General features: G+C 49.1%; 1 long non-coding RNA gene across 2 annotated transcripts in view; it reads right to left on the bottom strand.

Annotated features, from left to right (window-relative positions):
• Positions 1 to 25,340, bottom strand: part of LOC119110853 (uncharacterized) — a 79,411-nt gene that overhangs the window by 11,356 nt on the left and 42,715 nt on the right. Inside the window, exons 3-4 of one of the 2 annotated variants that reach the window (XR_005095568.1) lie at positions 14,957 to 15,096; positions 14,104 to 14,548 (exon numbers count right to left, since the gene is read on the bottom strand). The exons of the other annotated variant lie outside the window; for it this stretch is intronic. This is a non-coding gene — a long non-coding RNA (uncharacterized LOC119110853). Of the gene's footprint in view, positions 1 to 14,103; positions 14,549 to 14,956; positions 15,097 to 25,340 lie in introns of those variants that run through there. 2 annotated transcript variants of the gene reach the window in all.

Raw genomic sequence — 25,340 nt, 5'->3', positions numbered from 1 at the left:
CAATGTTAAAATGAACGAATAATCTAGGGAAGCTGAATAGCCTTATTTGCCAAATAACAGATGAGTCGAATTGGCAAGATTGTGCGCCAGTGATAAACAGCTCTAGATACATAACTAGCATAGCAGCCATGACATTTGAATAAAGAGCGATAACAATCTCCATCCCTACCCCCCGGCCCCCGGTCACCGGGCTCGCTTTCCAGAAAAAGTTCCTGAAGTACACCCTGAGTTTGGCCCCCCACTTTTTGAAACGTTCCCATGTCTATGCGGGTGGTTGCTGAAAATTGTCCTTTCCGCTAGGTACGAAGGACGGCGAAAGTTTGCTGGCGAAATTTTGTGGCCATCAACTACTGAACATGGAACACGGGAACACGGGATTTACCTTCGGGAACACGCATGGACAGGGACTTGAGGCTACGCGTGACCGTGTTGTCATACCATTCCTTATATTGTACTGCTGGTTTAACGTATGACACCAGCATGGGTTATGATGCAGAGGGGAGAGGAATCCCCACCCCCGACCACTGTCCTTGACGCTTTTTCTCTATGCTTGCTGCACTCATCTAAGTTCGTGGCAGTGCATGAATGCAATGACACGCGAAATTAGTTTTCCAAATAGTTGTGACGCACGACTTACACGTTGGTTTTAAGTGACCATGGCTAGTCAGTGCTAGGGGCAGACACCTAAAAGTATGCAAATTTGCATCTGCTTCTTTGCGAAAGTTTCTCACACAATTTAGATTATTGAATTTATGGTTACGACTTATTTCACTGACGTTTGGCCAGAACGAGGTCAAAACCAAGCTGCTGTTTTCAGTGGACAAGTTACGCTATTACTTGCGCGCTTGGGCAGTTTTTGACACTCGTTTCGGATTTCTCGATCATAGGTACGTCAAAAGGCACATTATTTGGGCATCATGAAGGCCACCTAAAATATTTCAATCAAATTTTTTAAAGAGTATACCACTTTGCGTAACCCTTGATGCTCATTCAAGATGAACAGTCGAACAAGCCCGAAGGTTTTGATCGCGGTGACCTTCTGAATCTCAAATGATGCCTTTAATATGAAATATACACCAGTTACCTTTTGCCAAGAACAGACCTCTATGTTAAACATGACGGCACGAGGAGATCTGAGGAGACTTTGGGAACCCGTCAAGAGTTTGGCCTTGTTTGACCTTATTTTATCCAAATGTCATCACCTAGGGACCTCAAAATCTCACACAGGTGATTACATACATGGTTACCTACCCAGTGAATTTGGTGTCTCGAACTCTCTTAGTTTTTTAGAGATTTTGGAAAGAGTTAAACTCTCCCCCTCCCCCCACCCACCCACCTGAGCGCGTCGCAATCAACCGGTCACCCGGGCGCGTATTAAGTGGGTGCCTCAAGTGCATAGAGCCACCCAAACAACTTATCAATCAACTGCTAAAGTAGAGCAACATTTCGAATTGCGCATGTAAGGTCGAAGGGTGTCTAACTGGGTTCTACGACATGAGTGCTACAACAAAAATTTCTAACCACAGGTCTCTTGCGACATTGCTTCTACTGCCAATACTTCTACACAACGTCAGTGCTACGTGGCAAATTTATGATACAAAAACTTATACTCATCATTACTTCTACTCGGAACACTTCTACAGCCATTTCTTACAGATGACATTCCTTCTATTACCAAAAATTATTTGCGACATTGGTTCTACACGACAAAACGCATATTTTAAAATCTTGAAGTATGAAATATGCTCGTCATTACTTCTGCTGCAATAACATGAACAGTCATTGCTCATACACGACTTTACTACTACTGCAAATACTTATGCGCGATATTAGTGCCAGGCGACAAAATTTTAACCTAAAAATTATGCCCGTCATTACCTGTACTGCAAAAACTTATAGTGCAACTAGGGTCTCAGAAAAGGCTGATCAAGTCTTGAATTTTGTTGAATTTTTGGTGGTCAAGTATGAATTTTGTTATACAGCACGTATGCTGTGCTTAAGTCTTTGCAGTAGAAGTAATGTCGCGCATAACTACACTTGGTGTAAGATTTTTGCAGTACAATCAATGTCGCGTATAACCAATGTAGCACTCCTGTCGGTGGGAATTTTTGCCGTAGGACTAATGTAATTATAACATTTAGTTGTGAGAAGCTTCGATTTCGGGAACAAGCTTCATATACAGGAAAGTCTGCCGGTTTGCTAGCAACGGTAAAGGTACGCGTGCTTCTCCCATGATCAACATAGACGGACTGAATGCATAACTTTATGCAGTGCCACTGCTTGCAGTACGTGGATTTACTGAGCGAGGAGCGGTGCCTCAGAAAGTGCATCTGTAGACAGCCCTGAACCGGCTAGCGTGGTTTTTCTGCCACGGTCGTTAATTATGCGTTCCTTAGTGTGATCCGCGCGCGGCGCCTTATATCAGCATGCGGTGGGGATGTTTTGCGTATGTTTCGTTTTAACGTAATCGCTGTGCTTCTGCTGAACATCACCAACGCCGCCTTAGCGACAGCGACTGCACAGATGTCTGCAATTCCTCCATCTTGCGTCTCCTATCTAAGAGTTTGGTCTCTTTTTCCATCCCGCAGGCTCAGGCGCACCTTCAGGAGTTCGGTCCATCTGCCAGCCGGCAGACTCAGACCAATCTCCAAGAGTTCGGTCCATCTTCCAGTCCGCAGGCTCAGGAGCATCTCTCTAGAACCCATTGCAGCCGATATCGCCTGGCAGGCCAGTCAGCGTCAATTTACCGTTTATCTTCCGTGAAGTCAGCATTCCTAACGTGCGCGGCACGATTTTAGGCTTTGCGGCAGGAAAGAAACAGCCCCAATCAGTGTGCTCGGCTGTATCTTCTGAAACATAATTAATCCGTGTTTGACCGATTTAAACAGCTGTCTTGATCTAATTAACCCTTCTGGATTGTAAACCACATTTCCTTTGCATGGCGCAGATGCCAAACCGTTCTTCTCTCTCACTGCCCACATCCAGAGCATCACCAGCCTTTCATAACGAGCAACCATCCTCTCTGGCCTGCTGTAGATCAGGCTGGCGTCTTTTGGTATCATCTGGGGTGGTACAGCGGGTTTTCTAGGCACGGCTGCCGCTAGGTCGTCTAGTTCCATGCAACCTCGCTTCTGTAGTTTCACCTTTTTTCGACTTTGAGAGGCTCGGATGTCGCATTACGTCAGCGTTAGATTTGGGCACAAACGAACTGGTCTTCCATCACCTATGTTGATGTTCGAATCGGAGATTGTCCCGCACATCACGAAATCAGCAAGTGCAAAATTTCAACCAGCACAGAAACCTGCGCAAAGAAGTGCTCCTGCTTTCAAAGGAAACCCGACGACAGGTCGGGGCGTTGGAGTCCCAAAAGGACTTCACCGGTCATCGCCAGCGTCTAACGCCAACCTCGCGCTGGTCACGTTTCCAAAGTCAGAAAGTGTTCGTCACTCACCAGCCATGGTCCGTGATCGGTGACCCCCTCGGCCGGTCACGGCTTAGCCGCCGACGTGTTCTCAGTCGGCTCTGCAGCATGCCGACCCTGACCCTGATCCTGACCTACGCCATGGTGGCTGGCGGCCCGACCGAACGGCTGAACAACACGGTCGCCATTTTGCTATCCGCACATTGTTTTTGACCGTGTCCGTGACACGAGGGCGCACCCGTGTGTTTCTGTGTTCGTTTCAGCTGTGATTATCTCATTGAGTTTACATCACGCGAGAAGAGATAGGCGTGCTTGATATCACTAGCAATTGCAGTGGTAAGCATGACAAGCATGACATTAACATTCGAGGGTGTCTGGAATGATTATGAATAAAAAACAACTGCATTCTGCATGGCGAACATGGCCTGGAATCCAGTATATATATATATATATATATATATATATATATATATATATATATATATATATATATATATATATATACTCGTGTACTTAGACAGTGTGTTTTCAGCAGTGCAAATTTTGTTACATGCCATGGCAAATGTTCACTCTTGCTTCATTCTTGCTTGTTAACTTGATTATTCGAATTACATGCTTCATTGTTTTCGTTGTCATAAATCAGTTCGCCTATCTTCATTCATATTAGTTAAGGATAGCTAACGGTCAAGGGCATTTGTCCCCCATTCTCAAAGCGAGGTAAAATAATCGGACGGAAAACATTCGAATATACGAAATACGTGCCACGCTCTACGAGACATGATCAAAAGTGAACTATCATTTAGCAGATGACGCATCCAAATATCGGTTCGAATTACAAAACGCATAGCAGCACAATCATATCACTCTTCCAGCCAGCTTGACACCATGGCAAGTTTAAGACATTAAATTAGCCAGCTGTCATTGGGTGACCGAACAGGTCCAAAGTGATGCATGGCCTAAGCTGTTTGCTCGAGTCAGGCATTCTTTTTGCTGATGAGGGTAGCTTCGAAAGCTCGGAACGGTGCTTGTTTGGACATGATTTAAGAATCAGCGTGTTTCTAGCAAGGCCAGAGCGTAGATGATTTTGATTGTGGGTTTTGCGCATATACTGATCTAGCGCTTCCTTCTGCAGGTGCACTTCATGCGTCACGGTAGATATGCCGTAGTCATTCTAATATAGGATGAACTGCGGAGCCGGCAGTCCTCCTTACGGGCGTTTAGATTCATACACTTTTTGGAGCACTTAAATTGTAACGCACGCGCAACGAATGATCCAGAGGTTACTGAGAATTTGGGTGCAATTACACGAAACACCAGTGAAATATCCCCAGAAACCCTTGCACAGTCGTATTCACCGCCCCCATCCGTACAAAGGGTAAATCATGCAATTATCTTTTTGAGTTGTGGAACCGAGAGACTAATCCCTCTGTCATGACGAACACGCTTTGATGGGACCCACAGAAGGCGACCGAAATAACACTGTTTTGGCTGAGTATGACAAAATGATGCATCATATTCATAATAATACCGAAAACAAAGCATGTACGTGCTAAGAACTCTGGAGCAGCGGTGACAAAACAAGGATTTCAATACAGTGACCAATCCGGTCTAAGCGCCCTTGAAGTCTTGGCGCGCTGACCTGACCTTGGGTGACCCCGTGCTATCCCTTTGCCTAATTGCTGAAACACACCATCGAAAAGAAGTATCGAAGTGAGGAACATGGAAACAAGTGATTGCAATTTTTCAGGCAACCATAAAATTAAAGCAGTTTAATTTGTGCGGTTCTGCGCTGTTTTAATGGCACTTGACTGTGCAAATGGTCTAACATGGTTTCGCTCCAACATAAATTTAACATAACTCCAACATAAATCCAACAACACAACCCCGCAGAAATTCTTCCTGCCGTTCCACGTGAGCAGGCTGTCAGGGTCGACTGACGTGAGCAGGCTGTCAGTGTGAGCTTACGTGACCAGGCTGTCAGTGTGAGCTTACGTGACCAGGCTGTCAGTGTGAGCTTACGTGAGCAGGCTGTCAGTGTGAGCTTACGTGAGCAGGCTGTCAGTGTGAGCTTACGTGAGCAGGCTGTCAGTGTGAGCTTACGTGAGCAGGCTGTCAGTGTGAGCTTACGTGACCAGGCTGTCAGGGTCAACTACGTGAGCAGGCTGTCAGTGTGAGCTTACGTGAGCAGGCTGTCAGTTTGAGCTTACGTGAGCAGGCTGTCAGTGTGAGCTTACGTGACCAGGCTGTCAGGGTCATCTGACGTGAGCAGGCTGTCAGTGTGAGCTTACGTGAGCAGGCTGTCAGGGTCAACTGACGTGAGCAGGCTGTCAGTGTGAGCTTACGTGAGCAGGCTGTCAGTGTGAGCTTACGTGAGCAGGCTGTCAGTGTGAGCTTACGTGAGCAGGCTGTCAGTGTGAGCTTACGTGAGCAGGCTGTCAGTGTGAGCTTACGTGAGCAGGCTGTCAGGGTCATCTGACGTGAGCAGGCTGTCAGTGTGAGCTTACGTGAGCAGGCTGTCAGTGTGAGCTTACGTGACCAGGCTGTCAGGGTCATCTGACGTGAGCAGGCTGTCAGTGTGAGCTTACGTGAGCAGGCTGTCAGTGTGAGCTTACGTGAGCAGGCTGTCAGTGTGAGCTTACGTGAGCAGGCTGTCAGTGTGAGCTTACGTGAGCAGGCTGTCAGTGTGAGCTTACGTGAGCAGGCTGTCAGGGTCAACTGACGTGAGCAGGCTGTCAGTGTGAGCTTACGTGACCAGGCTGTCAGGGTCAACTGACGTGAGCAGGCTGTCAGTGTGAGCTTACGTGAGCAGGCTGTCAGTGTGAGCTTACGTGACCAGGCTGTCAGGGTCAACTGACGTGAGCAGGCTGTCAGTGTGAGCTTACGTGAGCAGGCTGTCAGGGTCAACTGACGTGAGCAGGCTGTCAGGGTCGACTGACGTGAGCAGGCTGTCAGTGTGAGCTTACGTGAGCAGGCTGTCAGGGTCGACTGACGTGAGCAGGCTGTCAGTGTGAGCTTACGTGAGCAGGCTGTCAGGGTCAACTGACGTGAGCAGGCTGTCAGGGTCGACTGACGTGAGCAGGCTGTCAGTGTGAGCTTACGTGAGCAGGCTGTCAGTGTGAGCTTACGTGAGCAGGCTGTCAGTGTGAGCTTACGTGACCAGGCTGTCAGTGTGAGCTTACGTGAGCAGGCTGTCAGGGTCAACTGACGTGAGCAGGCTGTCAGGGTCAACTGACGTGAGCAGGCTGTCAGTGTGAGCTTACGTGAGCAGGCTGTCAGTGTGAGCTTACGTGAGCAGGCTGTCAGTGTGAGCTTACGTGAGCAGGCTGTCAGGGTCAACTGACGTGAGCAGGCTGTCAGGGTCGACTGACGTGAGCAGGCTGTCAGTGTGAGCTTACGTGACCAGGCTGTCAGGGTCAACTGACGTGAGCAGGCTGTCAGGGTCGACTGACGTGAGCAGGCTGTCAGTGTGAGCTTACGTGAGCAGGCTGTCAGGTCGACTGACGTGAGCAGGCTGTCAGTGTGAGCTTACGTGAGCAGGCTGTCAGGGTCAACTGACGTGAGCAGGCTGTCAGGGTCGACTGACGTGAGCAGGCTGTCAGTGTGAGCTTACGTGAGCAGGCTGTCAGTGTGAGCTTACGTGAGCAGGCTGTCAGTGTGAGCTTACGTGACCAGGCTGTCAGTGTGAGCTTACGTGAGCAGGCTGTCAGTGTGAGCTTACGTGAGCAGGCTGTCAGTGTGAGCTTACGTGAGCAGGCTGTCAGTGTGAGCTTACGTGAGCAGGCTGTCAGTGTGAGCTTACGTGAGCAGGCTGTCAGTGTGAGCTTACGTGAGCAGGCTGTCAGTGTGAGCTTACGTGAGCAGGCTGTCAGTGTGAGCTTGATCAGCAGCCGGTAAGCGCCCCTAACACGTCAGACAACGCCGTTGATATGGCCAGGGCCTCTGTCATGCCTGAGTTGTGTCCTCTCATCCATTGCAACGGGGCTACAAGTGCAACGCGTGGTGTTTAATGCTTGCAAAAGCACCAACAAATACTCGTCCCGTTCTCGACTGGTTTGCGTGTGCGTTGCTGTAACATCTTACATAACTTGTTTTCTGGCTCTTTGATGTATGCAGCGGTCCGGTTGTGGCATGCACCCACTGAAGTAAGCGGATTTAAGGGCTGATTCAAACACTTTCAACACTATTGACACCTTTCATGTTTTTTTTTCATTTTTGGCAATCGCTTCTGCGAATCAAGGAAGATTACCTGGAACATGTCATTGTCGAACAGCAAGAATGGCCTAAACGTGTCATTATTTTTTCGAAGTCATCATAAGGCATTTTGATGGTCATTCATCTGTTATGTTCGTGTTGATGGTTGCGTTCGCATCGCATCGTTGAGATGCTCATAATTTACTCGTGTTTAAATATCCGCACGCTGGAGTGGGGCCGCCGCGAATATCACATCGCCCTCCAGCTTGGAAGCGCTGGCTTATCATGCGTATGGGCATAAACAGCAGCGATCCGCAACACAGCGCTCGGAAACGGAGTTGTCGGGAATTGTCCTGTCCTATCCCATGAACAGAGAACACCATCGAGGACGAAAACTTTCTTTGATTTGGCCACTGAAGAGCCTGCCGGCAGAGTGCCAGTCTGCAACAAAATATTTCACACCAGACACAGGCGAGAGCAATCTTTAACTCCTTTGTTTTCGGTACTGTGAGTTTGCGTTCGTATTCTGGCAATAATGGACATTCAATGTACCACAATATACTGGTTAAACCATGTTTCCAAGCGAGCAATGGTTATGTTGAAAAATCTACGCTTTAAGCTGCGCCCGTGGTCACGAGGTAAGGCATCTCACATGCACTTCCACACGTGATACGAGGTTGCATTCGCGATCCATGCTGATCCCGCAACTTGACAAATACCCGGCAATGCTGCCGATCGTTACGAATGCGCACATAGACAGCGGCTGGTTCGTCCCAGACAGGGACGTGCACCTGTAAAGCCGCCTGTATGCACCCCTGCCGGACCCCAGCACGTGTGCGTGACGGCCGCTGTCAGGCCGGAGAGGCGCGGGGGGAGCAGCGCTGCCGGCCGCCCCCGGACACCTTCTGAGGAGCGGCCTCCGCTCTGACCGCAGCCGCTGTACCGGCGCGCCCTCTCAGGATGACTAGGCGTTAGTGCGCTGCGGGCCGGGCTCTCCGTGCCACAGACGCGTGAGGTGACCGCATGACGAGGCGGGATTCGGCCGGTGCGCCCGAGCCGCGCCCTCGCTCGGGGCCCCCTGCATGGTCAGCGGTAGCCCCCTGACTTCGGCTGACTTTGTGCCCATGCAAGCACGATGAATGGTCTGTAAACGAGGGACGTTGCCGGCATAAGTGACGGAAGCTAAGGAAGGGGTCAACAAGTGGGAAAAGTCAGGCTCTTTTGGCTGTAATTGGTTAATTTCCATGCACGAACAAAGCGGTTAATGTTTAATTTACACAAAGAGTGAGAAGGCCATGCTCTCGCTTGCTCCCACATTCCCACATATATGGTGACTGGCATTGCGAATGTAGGTGAACAGGAAACAACCCGGTAATGTTGTTTTTTGGTTTGAGTTCCTCGGGTGGCGTGGCTATTAGTGCAGCCGCATGGTTCGACTACACCATAGCACTGCACATCACGAAGCTACAGCAACGCTTCACTGTGAAAAGGTCAGGCAGATCTGTCGTCATTTTCATTGCTTACCTCTTAAACCTCTTATCAAAATCAATCAGGGACCAGAAGCGAGATGTAATGAAGAAGTGCGCACCACATGGCCTTCTGTTATGCCGCGAGGTCCTGGGATCTTTACAATTGCTGGTCTTGCATATGAAAAGAAACCGACGGGTTTTGAACCACTGTGCAGTTCAGGCCGCGCAGTATGCAGCGAATTTTTTTCTGAAGTCCTGTGAGGTTAAGTTTGTGAGGTTGTGAGGTAAGTGTTTCAATAAATTCGCCACTCGACAGCGAACTTGCAGCGCAGGAAGCCTGATGAAGGATAGTATTGCGCAAATCAGGCTGAGATCTGCATTCTTACATGCGTGGTTCATTACGAAACTTGCAATTCAACTGCAGCAAAAACGCTTTAATTGATTATGCTCCTAATACCAAAGCGCACGCCTAATGAGAACAAATATCTAAACTTTCTCTTCAAGCAAAACTGGGCGGGTAAGAAATCGGCTCATAAAGCTTCGGAGATTCGAACGCTGAAAGAGGCTGGCCGCGTTTGATATTTTGACTTTTGGACGCTCCATGCCTTGAGTAAGCTCGTTATAATGCATTACAAAGTGCCGTAGGGTGCAGTGACTGGCGCAAAACGTCACATGCTGTTAAGTGTATCCCCGGGGCAAATCACTACGCTTTCATTTGGCTAATTTGTCTTGAGCGATGGAAATAAACACAACGAACAGCGAATGCAACTCAGAGAACGTGATGAAATATGCTGCGTCTGAGTTCTAATTTCTAGAGCCCCAACTTGATCGTTGTGTTCGTTTAACGAAGGTGCATTGGGCATGCTTCCTAGGATGAGACACAAAGCAAAGGCGAGATAAGTTATAACTCCTGAGGTTTCCTTACACGGACACAACACAAAGGCAAGAGAACTTTTAACTCCTGATGTTGAATAATTACACGCACAGTACAACGGGCTTCAATTTATGCAAATACCGTCAGCTTTGTTTAAAGCTCGTGATTAAGCGTGCACGCCACCTGAACGTGATTAGTAGGCATAAAACACCGTATAAGCCATGAGGAAACCGTGGATGGATCAGAAGGTACTTTCCTGTTCAGTTGTTTGGGTCTGAGGCCACTCAGCACGCGGCCGAATGCGTGAGAGCGGAAGCACTAGGCGGGGCGAGGCCCACCTTCCTTTCGCGGAGGCGAAAAGATTGACGTTATGACGACGAATGAAAGCCATTCACTTGGAAAAGTACTTGGTCGACATAATTTTTTGGTCATCCCCACTACCCACTGCTCAGCTCTCCAGCTGACAAGCTTTTGCGGGCTGTTCGCACTGCGTGGTTAGTTTATTTCAATAAACGCCTGAACCCATCTCACACGAGCCTTTATACATAAACACACTTATATCTAAGCTTCTCTCTCTCCCTTTCTCTCTCTCTCGCTCTCTCTCTATCTCTCTCTCTCTCCTTTTCTCTCTCCCTCTCTTTCCCTTCCTCCCTTTCTCCCCCTCTCTCTCCCTCTCTTCCTCTCTCTCTCTCTCTCCCTCTCTCTCTCTCTCTCTTTCAGGACCTAGCATGTGCCTTTGTGTGCGTGCGTGTGTGTGTCTGTGTGGGCAGATTCGTCTGCAGTCAGCGTCACAATCCCATACTAATGTTTAATCCTTATTGTATTTGGGGATATCAAGCCCTAACTATGATATAATACCCATGTGTGCCCACTTCTCGTGAAGTTTGCTTCAAGTTTTAAGGCGTTCGAGAAGCGCCCAACTGTTTGCCTGCAGTTGTTAAGCCTTGCGTTGCGGGTGGTCGGTCTGGATATTGTGATCCCCAGTATTTTGGAACGTTCTTAAGTTGTGAAAACTATGTTTCCCTCTTAGTCTCACATGCTACACTGAGAAAGGAGGTTGCGTTTTCTGTTACTTTCGTTACAACATGTTGCGCAAATAGGAAGTCTCGAAACATTGTTTCGGTTGAGAGAAGTTTCGTTGAAAACAGTTTAGGTTTAAGAGAACAGGAAGAGCACATTCAGCCTTCTAATCAATCACTGATGTCAAAGAATATATTGTTGAGGCAATATTGAGACTATTTATTCAACAAAACATGACAACTTTGAATGCATGTGATTATGATGTCAGGTAAATGCATGCATTCTCGTAACATGAGATACCCCTACGTCGCGAATCAGTCTGTGCTCTAGCTTAAGCTGTGTTCCTTCATATTGTTCTCTGAAAGACAATGCTGCTCCTCTATATGCCGTTCGTGGCAGTATTCTGCTTGCATTTGAAGGATTGGTCTTACGAGGCAGCAATGGAAATGTAACTGGCGATTTATAAGTTGATCTCTTATTGCGTTACGTAGATTTCTGGTAGAAAACTTTCACCGACATCAAGTCCTACCTACGCCACATTCGTTGTTGCCTCTACCCGATTACACAAAATCTCCATGAAGTCCAAATAATCCCCTCCAGAAGTTATTCGGCACGTAATTCGTGACAGTTTTGTGTCATTGGTCTATACGTTAACCGGTCTTTAATAGGAGGGAGGTAAAATTTTGTCAGCCCCGACCAACCGCAGTTCCGCCAGTCTAATCTTGAACACCATGATGTCTTCATACTTTGAAGAATTCCATTTATATCATTCCTTTCCAACCCATGAATCCTGTCTTGTTCCAACCGACGCACTTGATAGCGAGCTTTACCAGCTCTGAATATGCTGGAGATCAGGGCCATAAAGTCTCCAACTTTTGCCTCCTTGCTGGGGGGCGTGGGAAGGGGGAGAGGGGTTGCTCCATCGCGAACAGCAATCTCGGGCGGTTAAGTGAAGCCACACCCCTGCAATCCGGGATATCTACATGTCTGGACTACTACGTTATTGTTGTAGTTGGCCAGGTGGAATGAAGGACACGTGGCGACTGATGCGATCTTACGAGGCCCCACAGGCGTCGCCCTGAGCTACCTCATGGAAGCGGCCTCCCAGCGAGCGGCCTCCGACTGCCCCACAGGCGTCGCCCTGAGCTACCTCATGGAAGCGGCCTCCCAGCGAGCGGCCCCCGACTGTCAATCGTATAAATGCCACCTGTGCAAGGTTCGTAACTGTGATCAGTGGTACGCCAGTGGGCTGTGCAAGGAGAAAGGGAGGAGTGGCGAGACGCCAGGAAGCGTGGAGCCCAGCAGTGGTCTGATGCATTTACTTTAAACCGGTCTTTCCATTGATGGTACTGAAAAGAAGGTCAGATCCAAACAGACCCAATGAGCTACGATGGAGTGCTTGGTGCTCACATCTCCCGGTCAACACGTCAATCAGACATCGCAATCAAACCCGCTTTAAATAAGCGATATTTACGAACTGCGAGGGCTACGCCGATCTCCGAGCGAGCAGCGAGCACTGAGAACGCCACGGCGTCCGTCCTCCCTCCGAAGTTCACACTGAAGGTCTTGGCGAGGGCGAATGCTGGGAGCATGACACGGCCTCTTGCAGGGCCAACTGATTGGCTGATTATGCTCGAGACTTGCGGTACTGGGTCGGAGTTGGAACCATGGCGGTACGGACGTGACTGGCGTGTCGCGTTTGAGGCCTCCAGTCGGCGCGACACACTGAGCTTATCTGCTGGATCTGCTCGGTGCAGAATAGTAGACTTTGAAGTTGAACGCATTGTTATCACAAAGGCGCTTTGCAGTAACTCCTTGAACAAACACAGGCATTGTCGCCATATGCTGCGTTGGATTAAAGAGGTCCTACGTATTTAATTCCAAAATAGGCGTGAATCGGAACAGGAAAATGTGTTATGTAATTCCCAGCTTCCCTGCATGGCATGGCTATGCATTTCTTGCAGGATAGCAATGACTCAACTCTCCAACACGGCTACGTCATATTCTAAAATCGGCATGGCGTGCGACAGACCCGGCTGAAAGAGTGCGGTGGGAGGTCGGACCCTCGCTTCCGTCCCCCTGGACCCACGCCGCGCCACGTACGCAGCGCCAACGCGGAGCACGCCACCACCCACGGGCGTGGCGTGTGCGACGCAAGACGGCGAGCGGCGGACGCACGCCAGGACTCGTGAGTCTTGAGTCTGAGTCAACAGACTGACCCTCACGAGCCATGGTTACGCCCGGCCGCCCCTCACAGGCAAGGGGTACTCCCGGCCGCCGCTCACAGGCAAGGGGTACTCCCGGCCGCCCCTCACAGGCAAGGGGTACGCCCGGCCGCCCCTCACAGGCAAGGGATACTCCCGGCCGCCCCTCACAGGCAAGGGGTACGCCCGGCCGCCCCTCACTCCCGGCCGCCGCTCACTAGTCCCGCGTACGGCCGGACGACCCCATAAGATACCGGCGCGGCCAGATGACCCTCAGCACACCGAACGGGTACACAAGCGCACGCGTCAACGGTGCACCCAGCCGATCCCAAGCGTCATGGACACGTCCGCCACCGCCTTTTGAATCCCCAGGCCTCGCTTGTCACGTGTGTCGTGACCTCTCCTGCCCACAAATCACGAGACACGTCCGACCTACACCAAAAGTCACGGCCACGCCTGGGATTACAGCCGGAATGGATGTGTGACCTAGTTCAGCTAAGCAACAAGACGAGGTCTCGGCACGGCACGCCCCTCCCCAATGTAAAGCCCTTCCCTCCCACCCACCCCCGGCCCCGGCGCTGCCGTGGCACACCGCCTACCCCTCACTCCACGTCCGCCCGTGGCCTCCTCGTCGCCGCCGGTTCCCGGCTCATTGGGGGTGGGGGCGCCGTCGGAGTTCATGGGCTGCTTCCCCGTTCTGCCACCGACCGGGGCGCTTTGCCGCATGAGGTGGCACGAGTGAAGGCTGGCGCACCGTTGGACCCCGTCTGTTTGGACAACACGACATGGGCGAGGCCGGTTGGGGTTTGTGAGAGATTGCTGACAAGGAAGTGTAGAGGCGGCACTCCATCTCATAAATGAGCTGAGAGAATATGGGGCGCTTAGGATATGGGGCGCTACCTCGCCCTCGTCATTTTTCGCACAACTTACAGCTGCTTCTCTCCATTTCTTATGACAAGCGCTGGCATCTTCGCCGCAGCTTTCAAAGGCACGCAATTTGCTTGATTTAGTGGTATGCGAACAACAATTCTGCGTGAGTTGCGCATTAGCATGCCGAGTTATCTGCCACAGCCGGCTTGTAACTCGATTTTCTGTGCCGGTATGTGGGCCGCGCGCTGCCGGCCGACATCGCTGACATACCCACGTGCCACGTCCGCCAGAATCATACATCAGCGCTGACTCGTCGAGCGGACCGGCCGCCTGCATTCGGCGGGAGCAAGGTAACGGAAACACAGTCACGAGCCCGGGGAGGTGGACGGCTGGCGATCTTCGCCGGTTTGGGAGCGGGTCTGGAGCGAGTCGGGGTGGCGCCGCCCTGGCGCAGCCGCGGCGGAACCTGACGGTGTCGGTTGCTGGGTGCCGTCCATTCCTGCAGGCCGACGATACAAAGATCAACATGAGGTAACCTTTGTATGGGCGTTGTGCGAAATCCTGGCCGTTTGCAGGATTTCGCAAGGAAAGGTGGGCACAAATCAAAATTGTTAACTGAAGACCTCATTTTGGCTCACTGCAAGTGCTTCTTAAGTTTATAAAACGGGGACACGTGCGTCCGGTGGGCTATTTGAATACATTCATCGATGGGGTCAAGCGATCAAAGGCTAGACAGAGAGGCAATGGCGGCGTATGACACTGCCCATTCTCGCAAGCCAGTAATATGACCGTCCTCTTGTGACCAGTATACGGTGGAGAGGGCTATGTATAAGGTGTTTATGGACTCAATGCAGCGAAGTCACACTCAAGCATGACAATACCATGGGTGAGTAGGATTTTACTCGACCTGTGTGCTGCAGTCAGAGGCGCAGGCCCTTGTCTGTGTGCTGCAGTCAGAGGCGCAGGCCGTTGCCTGTGTCCGGCAGCCAGAGGTGCAGGGGGCCTGCCTGTGTGCTGTAGTCAGAGTTGAAGACCCCTGCATGTGTGCTGCAGGTCACAGGTTAACAGGTGTAGTTCAAATGTGGAACAATACTTTTGAAAGGGGTGCTCCACATTTATATGGGGTTTTAAACTGAAAGAACGACCTTGAAAATCATTCGGCACAGTTAACAGCCATGACCTTCGCAACACCTAAGCCCCGCTATCTGAGCTGGAAGTCCTCAAAGATAGAAGAGAAGTCCGCAGACTATTTCATGCAGACTATTTCAAGGTCACTCAAGCATTCACGACGCAATAGTAGCATCATTCAAATTGCGGCATCCCACTGGCCAAGCAACGATCAAGGTCAAGAAATAAAATTATCGAGTCGAGTCATTACTGGCGTTCGTGAGAACGATTTCCGGATACACAGGGCGGCTTTCAACAAAAGTGCAAAACTCGATGACGTGATCAAATACGTATTAAGAAACAGTTTGGTTTCGTCCGGAATAGTTTTTTTTAACTTAAAAAGGTTCCATTAGCTATAAATCAGCTAATTCATGATGCTTGTTTTAATATTTCATACGTGGGCATTCTCTTGAGCGTGACAGTGTTGGCCCGCCGCACACGGTCCGGAGACCAGTCAGTTGCCGCCCGCCGCTCGCCCAGCTGTGAATTTTCATGCAGTGTTCCTAGAAAGCGTCGTTTCTCGGCAAGCAAAAATGCTAGAAACAATTTATGTGTGAAAGACATGCAGTGAATGCCCTATAGGATACCGAAAATCTGGCCGCAATTGCACGACATGCTTAGGACATAGCCTCAGAAAATCTAGAGAAGAGGGGTTAGGGGGCGTATCGACTCCTCTTTATCAGAGCGAGACTTACCAGGCGAGTCTGAAAAGCAAGATCATTTTTCAGCTGGAGCTGTCTTGGTCGGCCGATTGTTGATCTGAGGCCACCCATTGGGATCTCAGCACCATCTCCAATGTCGTATACGGCACTTCCACGTATATTTTGACAGTCATCTCTTGAATGCACAAGCAGATGTGTCTGCCACTCACACATAACATAACTCGTTTTTCGAACCACACGGAAGTCAATCTCGGCTCTCCCCAACAACGCATGCGCCGGGCGAATAATTGTGTATGCGAGTTGCCTACATGTATTCGACCTTGAAATATTCGGCTGTTACATGTCTGCATGGTTTTCGAACTTGTCGCACAAGTTCCAGTTGACCCACATCATTTCCTTCAATGACGCAATTCGCCAGCGACCGTCTATCAACATAGACCGGCGGCTGACCTTGTAACAGCTTGATTCGATATCAAGGTTGCAGACCGCCCAGACCACTGACTGAGCGGCATTACGCATTCTACAGCGCTTCGACTCCGATGTTTTCGGCGGGACTGTTTCCGGAGAAGAGGCGGCTTGGAAAAACCCGGATCCTTACTCAGTTGCGATACTTGTAGTTCTAAGGCCAAGCTCTCTAGACGCGATAAGATTGCGCAAAGTCATCAGTAAACGCCATAACAGTGCCTGTAATCCTTTAAGCCTGGGATAATTAGATTTATTGGACACTGAATACAAAGCCACTAAGGGCCTTCCAAAGTTTGTCTTTCCTATGTATCACTTACAGGGAGTGTTCCATATTTGAATGGGGTTTTGAACCGAAGCAGCCATTTTGAAGATTATTTGATGCAGTTCACAGCCAAGCCCTTCTGACAGCCCAAAACCCTTTGGTTTCTGAGCTATACGTCTGCGAAGATGTGCAGATTGTTTCCTACAGACTATTTCAAAGCTACTCAGTCATACACGACAACATAGCAAATTCATTGAAACACTTCCACTCCATCGGGCATAAGACGTTCGAGGCCAGTAAGAGTATAATCATCAAGACGTCCAGATCTGGCGTACGTAAGCGCGATTTCCATTTATAGTGAACGTCCATTCGCTCTCAATCAGTATTGAACAAGCTGTGCAAGTCTCAGTCGCGAATCATGCTGTACGCCACATAAGATAAAAAGTTCGACAAAATTACTTCTTTCTACGGAAACATGACTTGTAATAGAAAACATTAAGAAAGCTCACGAAAAATATCCCAAAAACACCACGTGAAAGGGCCAAAATACCAGCATCTCAGAATTATTGGCTGACCAAACGCTTCCAACTCCAACTCTGCTATCTTCAGCGAGTTTGAGGTATTGAGAGTGCTATGATGGAAATTTCGCACGGCTAGTTTGGCAGCATCTCAACATCATGCAAACGTGCCAGGATGCAATCAAACAATGACGTATGAAGGAGAATGTTTACTAGATAGAATTTTTTTTACTACAGCAGTCTTTTCCACTTAAGAGTATACTGATAGTTAAAAGTTTGCCTTTTCTTTTTATTTAATTTTTTAATAAGTTTATTTTTTCCTTATTTTTTGTATTTTCTACAAATAATTATCTCTTTCTTTTTTACTTTTTGTGCTTTTTTATCCTTTTATTTAAAATATAGTAAAAAAGTCGTTAATCATATCTAATGCTCGCTTACGTCCGTCAAGTTGGCACCACATTCACATTCAGATTCAGGTCCATATTCGGGATTCATTGGACTCCTCAAATTGTCCTCAAACTTTGCACACAGATGCAGTTTAGCCTCCTGAACACAATGAGCACACAACATCGGACCGGTACGCCCTTATACCGGAGATATATCAACATCAAAGATTGAGTCAAGGATGAAGAAAATGTGATACATGCCCCATATACGCCATACCTAAGCAGCTTCGGCATTTGAAAAGCTACAACTTTTTTAATACAGCGTACCGGTCCAAAATTTTGTGTTTATCGTTATCAGAGGGCTAATATCGGAAATGATTGAAGGAGTCAACATTTTTTATCGTGATCTTTCATATTGTGATATCTCCGGTAATAGGGCGCACCGGTCCGATATTTTGTGCTCACTGCGCTCAAGAGATCCAACTGCATCTGTGTGCAAGGTTTCAGGCCGATTTGAGGAGTCCGCTGAATTTCGAATATGAAACTGAGTTAAGCATGATCAAATGCAGTACGTGCTGCATTCGCGACCTTGACATTATAGCAGCTACAGCTTTTTTGATACAGCGTACAGGTCCAATATTTTGTATTTATCGTAATCAGAAGGTCAATATCTACCAGCACGCGAAGTTTAGAAAGAATTGAAGGGGTCCGCCTTTTTCATTGTGATCTTTGATATTGATATATCACCGGTGATATGGCGTACCGGTCCCATATTTTGTGCTCATTGTGTTCAGGAGGCTAAACTGCATCTGTGCGCAAAGTTTTAGGGCAATTTGAGGAGTCCGCTAAATCCCGAATATGGACCTGAATCCGAACGTGAATGTGGTGCCAACTTGACGGACGTTGCTCGCTTCATTATCTTCAAATGTGAAACATTTCCTTTACATGGATTGCGTTCACGGGAACTAATCTGCGAGTGAAATGTATAGAGTTCCGTGATCTTCTACCAGGAGAAATCTACCAATATCCCGTCCTGACTGATTCGCATAGAAATTAATCAGTTGGTTCTTATGAACATTTTTTTGTGAGGTGCTTACTCTTTACGCTGTACCAATTCTGTAATGTTCTTGCTGTGCCCCGGAACGCTATATAAAAATGGTGGTGTTTCCAAATATGGCGACACGCATAGCGGCACTACAGTGCTGACAGTGTAGTGGTTAACGCGCCTGCATTAACCGCTGCCCTTTGGGAAGCCAGAGGCACGGGCCTCGACCCGCCGTCGTGCTCGCCCTTGCCGCCTGGGCAAGACGCGGCGACGCTATACAGGCCCAGCAGCTGAATGGGTTTTAAGACCCACTGATGCCGCTAAGCGGTGATCCAAGTATGATATGACCATTGCACGTAGCGCAATAGATACGACAACCGGACAAAATACTGCAAGTGGCAGCACTGCTTGGGTATGAAACCATAATTCTTAGAACCAGCCTGTCGTTTCTGTCCATGACAAGTATATTCCAGAAACACTTTTTCTGAGATCAAGACTTAAAACCGCTTTAAGACGCTGCCCAGGAAATATAGACCTGTACGCCATCACAATCCTGTCTTTACCGTTATCGCCCGAAACCCACTTCATGAATATGTATCGCAAAGTTGTTTTTATCTCATTTGGTTCTACATATCCTGGTACGTTGCGAGGCAGGTAACGTTCTGCCTGCAGATGCTTACTTTCACTGCCTGGACTGCACTGCGCATGCCCGCGTTGGCTGACCAGTGCAACAGCACAAATATGTATCGAAGCAACCAAAAGCCAACGAACCGAAACACGACTGCTTGCCTCAGGTTGTATAACATCTTCATTTTGCTTTTTCCGCATGAGCTCGTTATCAAAGCTATTTTATAAAGCAAATAAATGACGGAATAGATCACAAGTTGGGTCAGATACCGTCGTTATTTGATGTGCATTGGCACGTGCTCTCTCTTCCTGTTGCTAAGATGCTGTCATGGATGCATGCATTTTTGCTTGATGCTTTGCATTTGCTAAGATGCATTTTTCAATTTCCCGAGAGATGACAGCACGGGCTGGAGGTGTTCGCTGAGCTAAATAGCGTTATGTGTCTGTGCTTTGGTACTTTCTCATTGTGTTCTTTGATATTCATCCACGCGTTTGCGCTGTTTAATTATATTGACGTACTCGGCTATGGCGTTATTCATAAGTTTTTCGATTGCAAATATCATTTCCGCAAAACTTCTTGTACTATGTAGCGCACAAGGTAAGTCGGTTTAAAACGCTTGCAAAGCCTGCGCAACATTTGTTGAGAAGTCATTGACGGACGTTGTATCTGGAAATTGCGCCCTCGAACGTCAGCAATTCCAACGTCAACGATTCGACACCTTAGACCTTCACCGTCTCATGGCCAGTAGAGTGGGACGATTTAGATGACATTGCTATGGGGTCATGGATGTCTTCGTCACATTGAAAAAGTCGGACGAAATAGTCCGTTCATCTCCGCAGGGTTTAGCTAAAAAACTAGAGGGTTTTGGGTCTTGAACGGAATGTTCCACATTTGAAGACACTGAAGCAATCATGAGATATGATAACTAAGCTCAATTATAGCTGTTGGGACACTTTTAAGCGGAAAAGATTGCTGTAGAAAACATGAAGTCTCTATTAAGTGCATATGCTCCTTAAAACGTCATAGTTTGGTTGTGTCATCGTGCCTTGCACAACATTGATTGAGAGGCAATTGACGGCCGTTTTATCGGGAAATCGTGCTCACGAACGCCAGATATGCACGGCTCAACGATAATATTGTTCTTGGCCATCATCGCCGCATGGCCAATGAAATGGCACGAGTTGAATGACGTTATTGTGGCGTCATGGACGCCTCCGTGATCTCGAAAGAGTTTGCACGAAAAAGTCTGGACATATTCGCGGGCGTGCAGCCCACAAACTAGAGGGCTTTAGGTCTTAAAAAGTGTAGGGCTGTGAACTGCACCGAATGATCTTCAAGATGGCTATTTCACTTCAAAACTCCATACCAATGTGGAACGCTCCCTTTAATACACCTTGTTTCCATTCATTTGTACAAACTTTAAGGAACACCAGAGCTCAGGTTTCATATGGTTGGATCCCATCAAGCTTCCCAGGTCTAAGACCAAAAAGTGGGATTTGTTTGGTCATTTTCCCTGCTCAGACTCTCAACGCATTCTGAGAGACTGTGCCCCTGGGTAATACCTTCCTGAATACCAAAATTTAAGGCTGACAAGGGTCTCGGATAATATTCTGGTTCTTACTGCCTACATTGGCATCACGCAACACTAGAGATTGGTTCCTGCTGAAACTCAGCTTAATCCTGATCTGTATCTTAATTTTGCTGGATCTCTGCATGTTCCATGCTGGATCTCAGTTCTTACTGGATCTTTCGGATCATTGTCAGGATGAATCTCGGTTTTTGCTAGATATTTTGAGCTGATATGAGACTGGCTCCTGGTTCATGCTGGATCTTTCAACTCAACATGAGTCTGGATCTTGGTTCCTGCTGGACCCCTCGACCTATGTCAGGCCGGCTCCTATCTTCTTCCTTGTTCCGGAACCAGGACTAGGGAACCGGTTCCCGGCAAGAAATCTCGTGAACTAGGCACGTGTCCAGTTGGAATATACATGTACATATATACATCCAGTCAAAATAAATGTACACAGTGATCAGTGCTCCAGGACCATTATTGTGAGCAGTGTGCACTGCGCTATGCACAGTTCGTATGACACGACCATTTGATGACCAGTCTTCATTCAGACATTGCTTAAAAGAGGAAGGTCTCCATTTGTACCCCACTTTACACTGCAGTGCAGCATGCGAGACTTATATAACCAGCTGCAACGGAAAGCCGGCACGCACGAATTTGATCACGCAAGGCACGCTCGCCAACTGTGCATATCAGCCTACTGCGCGGATGTTGGTTTACTCTGTCGTACCAGGCAGAAAGCCAGTGGGGTTGCGCTTGATAGCTCATAAGAGCGCCAGTGCCGCCAATTGTGCATATCAGCCTACTGCGTGGATGCTGGTTTATTCTGTCGCACCAGGCAGAACGCCAGTGTGGTGCTCGAAGCAACCACACCTGAATCGCGTGACACACAACTGGGCGGCTATTTACAATGGCATTATGCACATGTGAGATGCCATTGGAGCGCGCCATAATGAAGGCTTTGAAACAGTGACTTGCATTTTGCAACGCGAGCTCGAGGTGGGCTTGGTAGCAGGCACTAGTCGAAAAGACATTGAACTGAGCATGGCGTATGCGAGGGTGGGCGGGAAGGGGGACCGTAGGTGGGAGAGGTGAAGGTGCGGTTATGAGTAGGTTGGGGAGGGTACAGTGAAATAACAGCGTCTGTCAAGCACAGACACTCCCATGCCAGACCTCTGTCTCGGCCGGCGCAGCACGCGAGCTTTCGTGACCTGACGTGACCACGGGCGTGCGAAGACTGTGTTTCCGGCCGGCGCGAACAAACCAATCTCATGAGCTATCAAGCGCGTACTTGGGTGTGGAAGTACGGCCTGCACGGCTCCCACCCTCTTGTTTTCCGCATGGCGCAAACGTGAGCAGTGCGGTGCGTCGCACCTGATAGCAGACCAGGGCTCTGCACGTGACGGGTCACGATGTGAATGACGGTGTCTCCGGTCACGAAAATTCGCAAGTTGTGCCGCGGTTATTTTCCCTGGCCTTGAATGCTCGCCATTATGTTTATCCGGGGATCTTTCGTTAGAATGCTCACACGACGCTCCTGACTGCAAACGAGCCCAATCTGAGCGGGGCGTGGCCCCGTTTGCTGCCCGCGCTGGAATGTTTGGCAAAGTCAGCAGCGAGGACCGGCCACGGGACACAAGCGAAGCGCTCACGTCTGCCGGCGCTGGGCGGGTGAAGCCAGTTCTCAGGCGTTTCTGTCCCTGCGTAAAACAGAATTGATCCGATATTGCATCATTGCGGAATTTCCGCCCACAGCAAACTGGTTTCTGCGTGGTGCTCTCGATTATTACCGATCACAAGCTGCGACACCAGTTGTGTGGCAACTGTGACCGGTTCATGAAGAAAGATTTGCTTTAAGAACGTTACAGTACAGCCGTCCGTGAAATTGGTCCGGTGATAGATCGATGAGTTAATGCAAGACCGTCGAAATGGAGTCTGTCCAGTGATCGTTTAGATACCCTTACACTCATTTTGTTTTCAGTAAGCGTATCACTTCAAAGTCATGAGCTTCAGTTAAATCCCGGGGCGTCCAACAGGTATAGATGGCGACACTGGCATAGCTGGCTGTCCCTGCGGCATTTGCGTGCTATTCATAACTCATATCGTTCAACGCGTCGTTTAAATTAAACATGGGTACGTAAATTAAGCTAAGCATAAGCTTAAGGCGAACTTGTGGTTTCATCGGTGGGATAATTTGATTACCACCCTAATGAAAAACATAATTTTTGCGCGCGGGGTATCTTTTATTTTCAAAGTGCGTGTCTATCTCCGCAACTTACATTAACTTCAGCTAACTGGCCTTTAACTTTCGACTTTAAATTTCATCTGAAGCTTAAAATTTCAACTTCAACTTTACCTTTAACTTTATAATAACTCTTAGCTATAAGTAATGTGTTTAGGGGAAAATACAAGTATGGACATTTAAGCATACGAATTTGCCCCTTACTGCGCATTTATTTTCCATTCATTAGAATACACGTGTGCCTTGCCAGGCTCGTGCTCCACGCCAACTTTCAGTCAAAGCCAGTTTCAGTTTTCAGAGTACTACAAACCCCGGATTTGGATAGGTAAATAAGGATTCTATTTTACTAAAACTTCTAGATCAGAGTCAGGCTTCAGTCAACTATGGCACCCCGAGTCAGAGTGGAGTGGACCTTCATTGTGAAACATATGGTCAACGTTTCAGCAGTCAACAAAGAGTTTCACTGTGACTCAACAGGGAGCGCGTGGCTATCGTTACGCCTACATCAATTGCAATAATGACTATGATCGCGCTGGGACGGTTATGTACCCTTCAATGCTTTCCCGACCTACGTATCACCGGATTTCCGAATGATTAACGGCTAGTTGACAGTTTGTAGCAATCAGTTGATGTGCCGTGCTTTTCACGTGTGTTGTAGACAGAAGTGACAGCAGGCAGAGCTCTGATGCGCGACGTCAGTTCAGTAACCACACAGGTATGGTGGTCGCCGCGCAGTTTTCATCAACAAAAACTCTGAAAGTATAGGCTAGACATGCTAATGGTGATGATGTGCTTATTCCTATTGATTACTGGTGGCCAGGTGTTTGATTTATATCAGGGATGTGGCCAGGGAAGAGGGCTGGGTGGGGGCACGGGGGTACGGGCACTGGGTGCCCCCCCCCCCCCCTCCCCTGAGCCAAGTAGTTTACACTAGATACTGGGCGATTTCGCAGGAATTCCTGTTTCCACAATGTAGCACGGATCCATGTACGAAGACCCTCTCTACGTTAGGATGTGGGTTATTGTGGTGGGGTGCGTGCGCGGGCGGCTGTCGCCGGTGTTTTACCCGCAGGCTGCCACTGTCACGCCTCCCGCAAGAGCAAACTTATAATAAGGCGCTCATTGGTGAGTGCACGGGGCGAACGATGTTACGCGTGTGACTCGGCACGTATAGACTGCGATACATCTGACATCAACACACGCATATGAGTCACAGGGCTGGGATGAAGCGGGTGACCGGGGTATTGGCGGTGCGGTAGGTCAGGTCATGCACTATGAACGACTGCCTCCCGTGGATGGTTGTACGCCCTTAACTGCGGTATCCTACCTCACTGTTTGGCTGGTCATAATAGTCAAACGGGGCAAAACGAAACTAGATGTGTTGATACAACTTAACCGCATCTAACCGCATAACCGCTGTACGGCATCGTACGCCCAAATTGGCAGGGATCCCACGCAGCCGGTGACTTGCATTGGCAGGTGTTTGCATTGGCAACCCTAGGATCTCCCTCATTCTTAACTAATCCACGCAGACTTAATGCAGTCGGCGCCCCACCACACTCACTCCCAGTATACACATCCGCTGGCGTCCAGGTCATCCCACTCAGTCTTGACTCATACAGCGGTATGACGCCCCGTCCCCCCCCCCCCTTTCCAGCGCGTTGACATTATGATTGTTACGTCTGCGCGAACTCTCGTTAGGCTAAATCGAATTTTATTTAATGCGCTGCAGTCATTAATTGAAGTGACGTTTATGCCCTATTGAAAACATATCAGGTCAATTCGTGATCAGCCTGGAACCGACCCAGCTATTGGGCCGGCCTAAGGTGCACCACAGCTGTACGACGAACTCTTCCTCGCCTGAACTCCTGGGTGACGGCTCCCTATTTGGGTGACGCTCCCTTGCGACTCGTCCACGATGGGCCGGCCCACCGCTCCTCCGGCCACGCCCTGCACTCGCAGCTTCCTACTGTTGCGCACACGCCTTCGGTGACACCCCTTGCTGTACGGAGACGTCGCCTCCGGCGCTTCTGCACCATCCTCTCCGTCCGCAGGAGTGAACTTTGCAAGGCACCGCCCTATGGCGCGTCCCTCAGAGTCATGGGGGTAGACAACACACCTGATGAGACGGTGGAGCCCCTCGGCAGACAGCGAACGTCCGGCGTAACCTGCGTTTACGCCTTACGGTCTCTACGGTCGGACGCCCTCTAGAGACTCGGCCTGGCAGGTCCGTCCAACGACTTAGTCCCTTCTCGCCCTTCATATAAATGTCCGTGACGCGATCTCTATCTGTCCCGAACAACGCGCCAGCAAGGGCTCATGAGGCTTGGCGTACATTACGTGGGG

The sequence above is a fragment of the Pollicipes pollicipes genome, unplaced genomic scaffold (genome assembly GCF_011947565.3).
Source record: "Pollicipes pollicipes isolate AB1234 unplaced genomic scaffold, Ppol_2.1 Scaffold_2555;HRSCAF=2994_pilon_pilon_pilon, whole genome shotgun sequence".
In the NCBI taxonomy this organism is placed as follows: domain Eukaryota; kingdom Metazoa; phylum Arthropoda; class Thecostraca; order Pollicipedomorpha; family Pollicipedidae; genus Pollicipes; species Pollicipes pollicipes.
The sequence above is the reverse complement of the archived record's forward strand: the minus strand, read 5'-3'. Positions and strand labels throughout refer to the sequence as shown.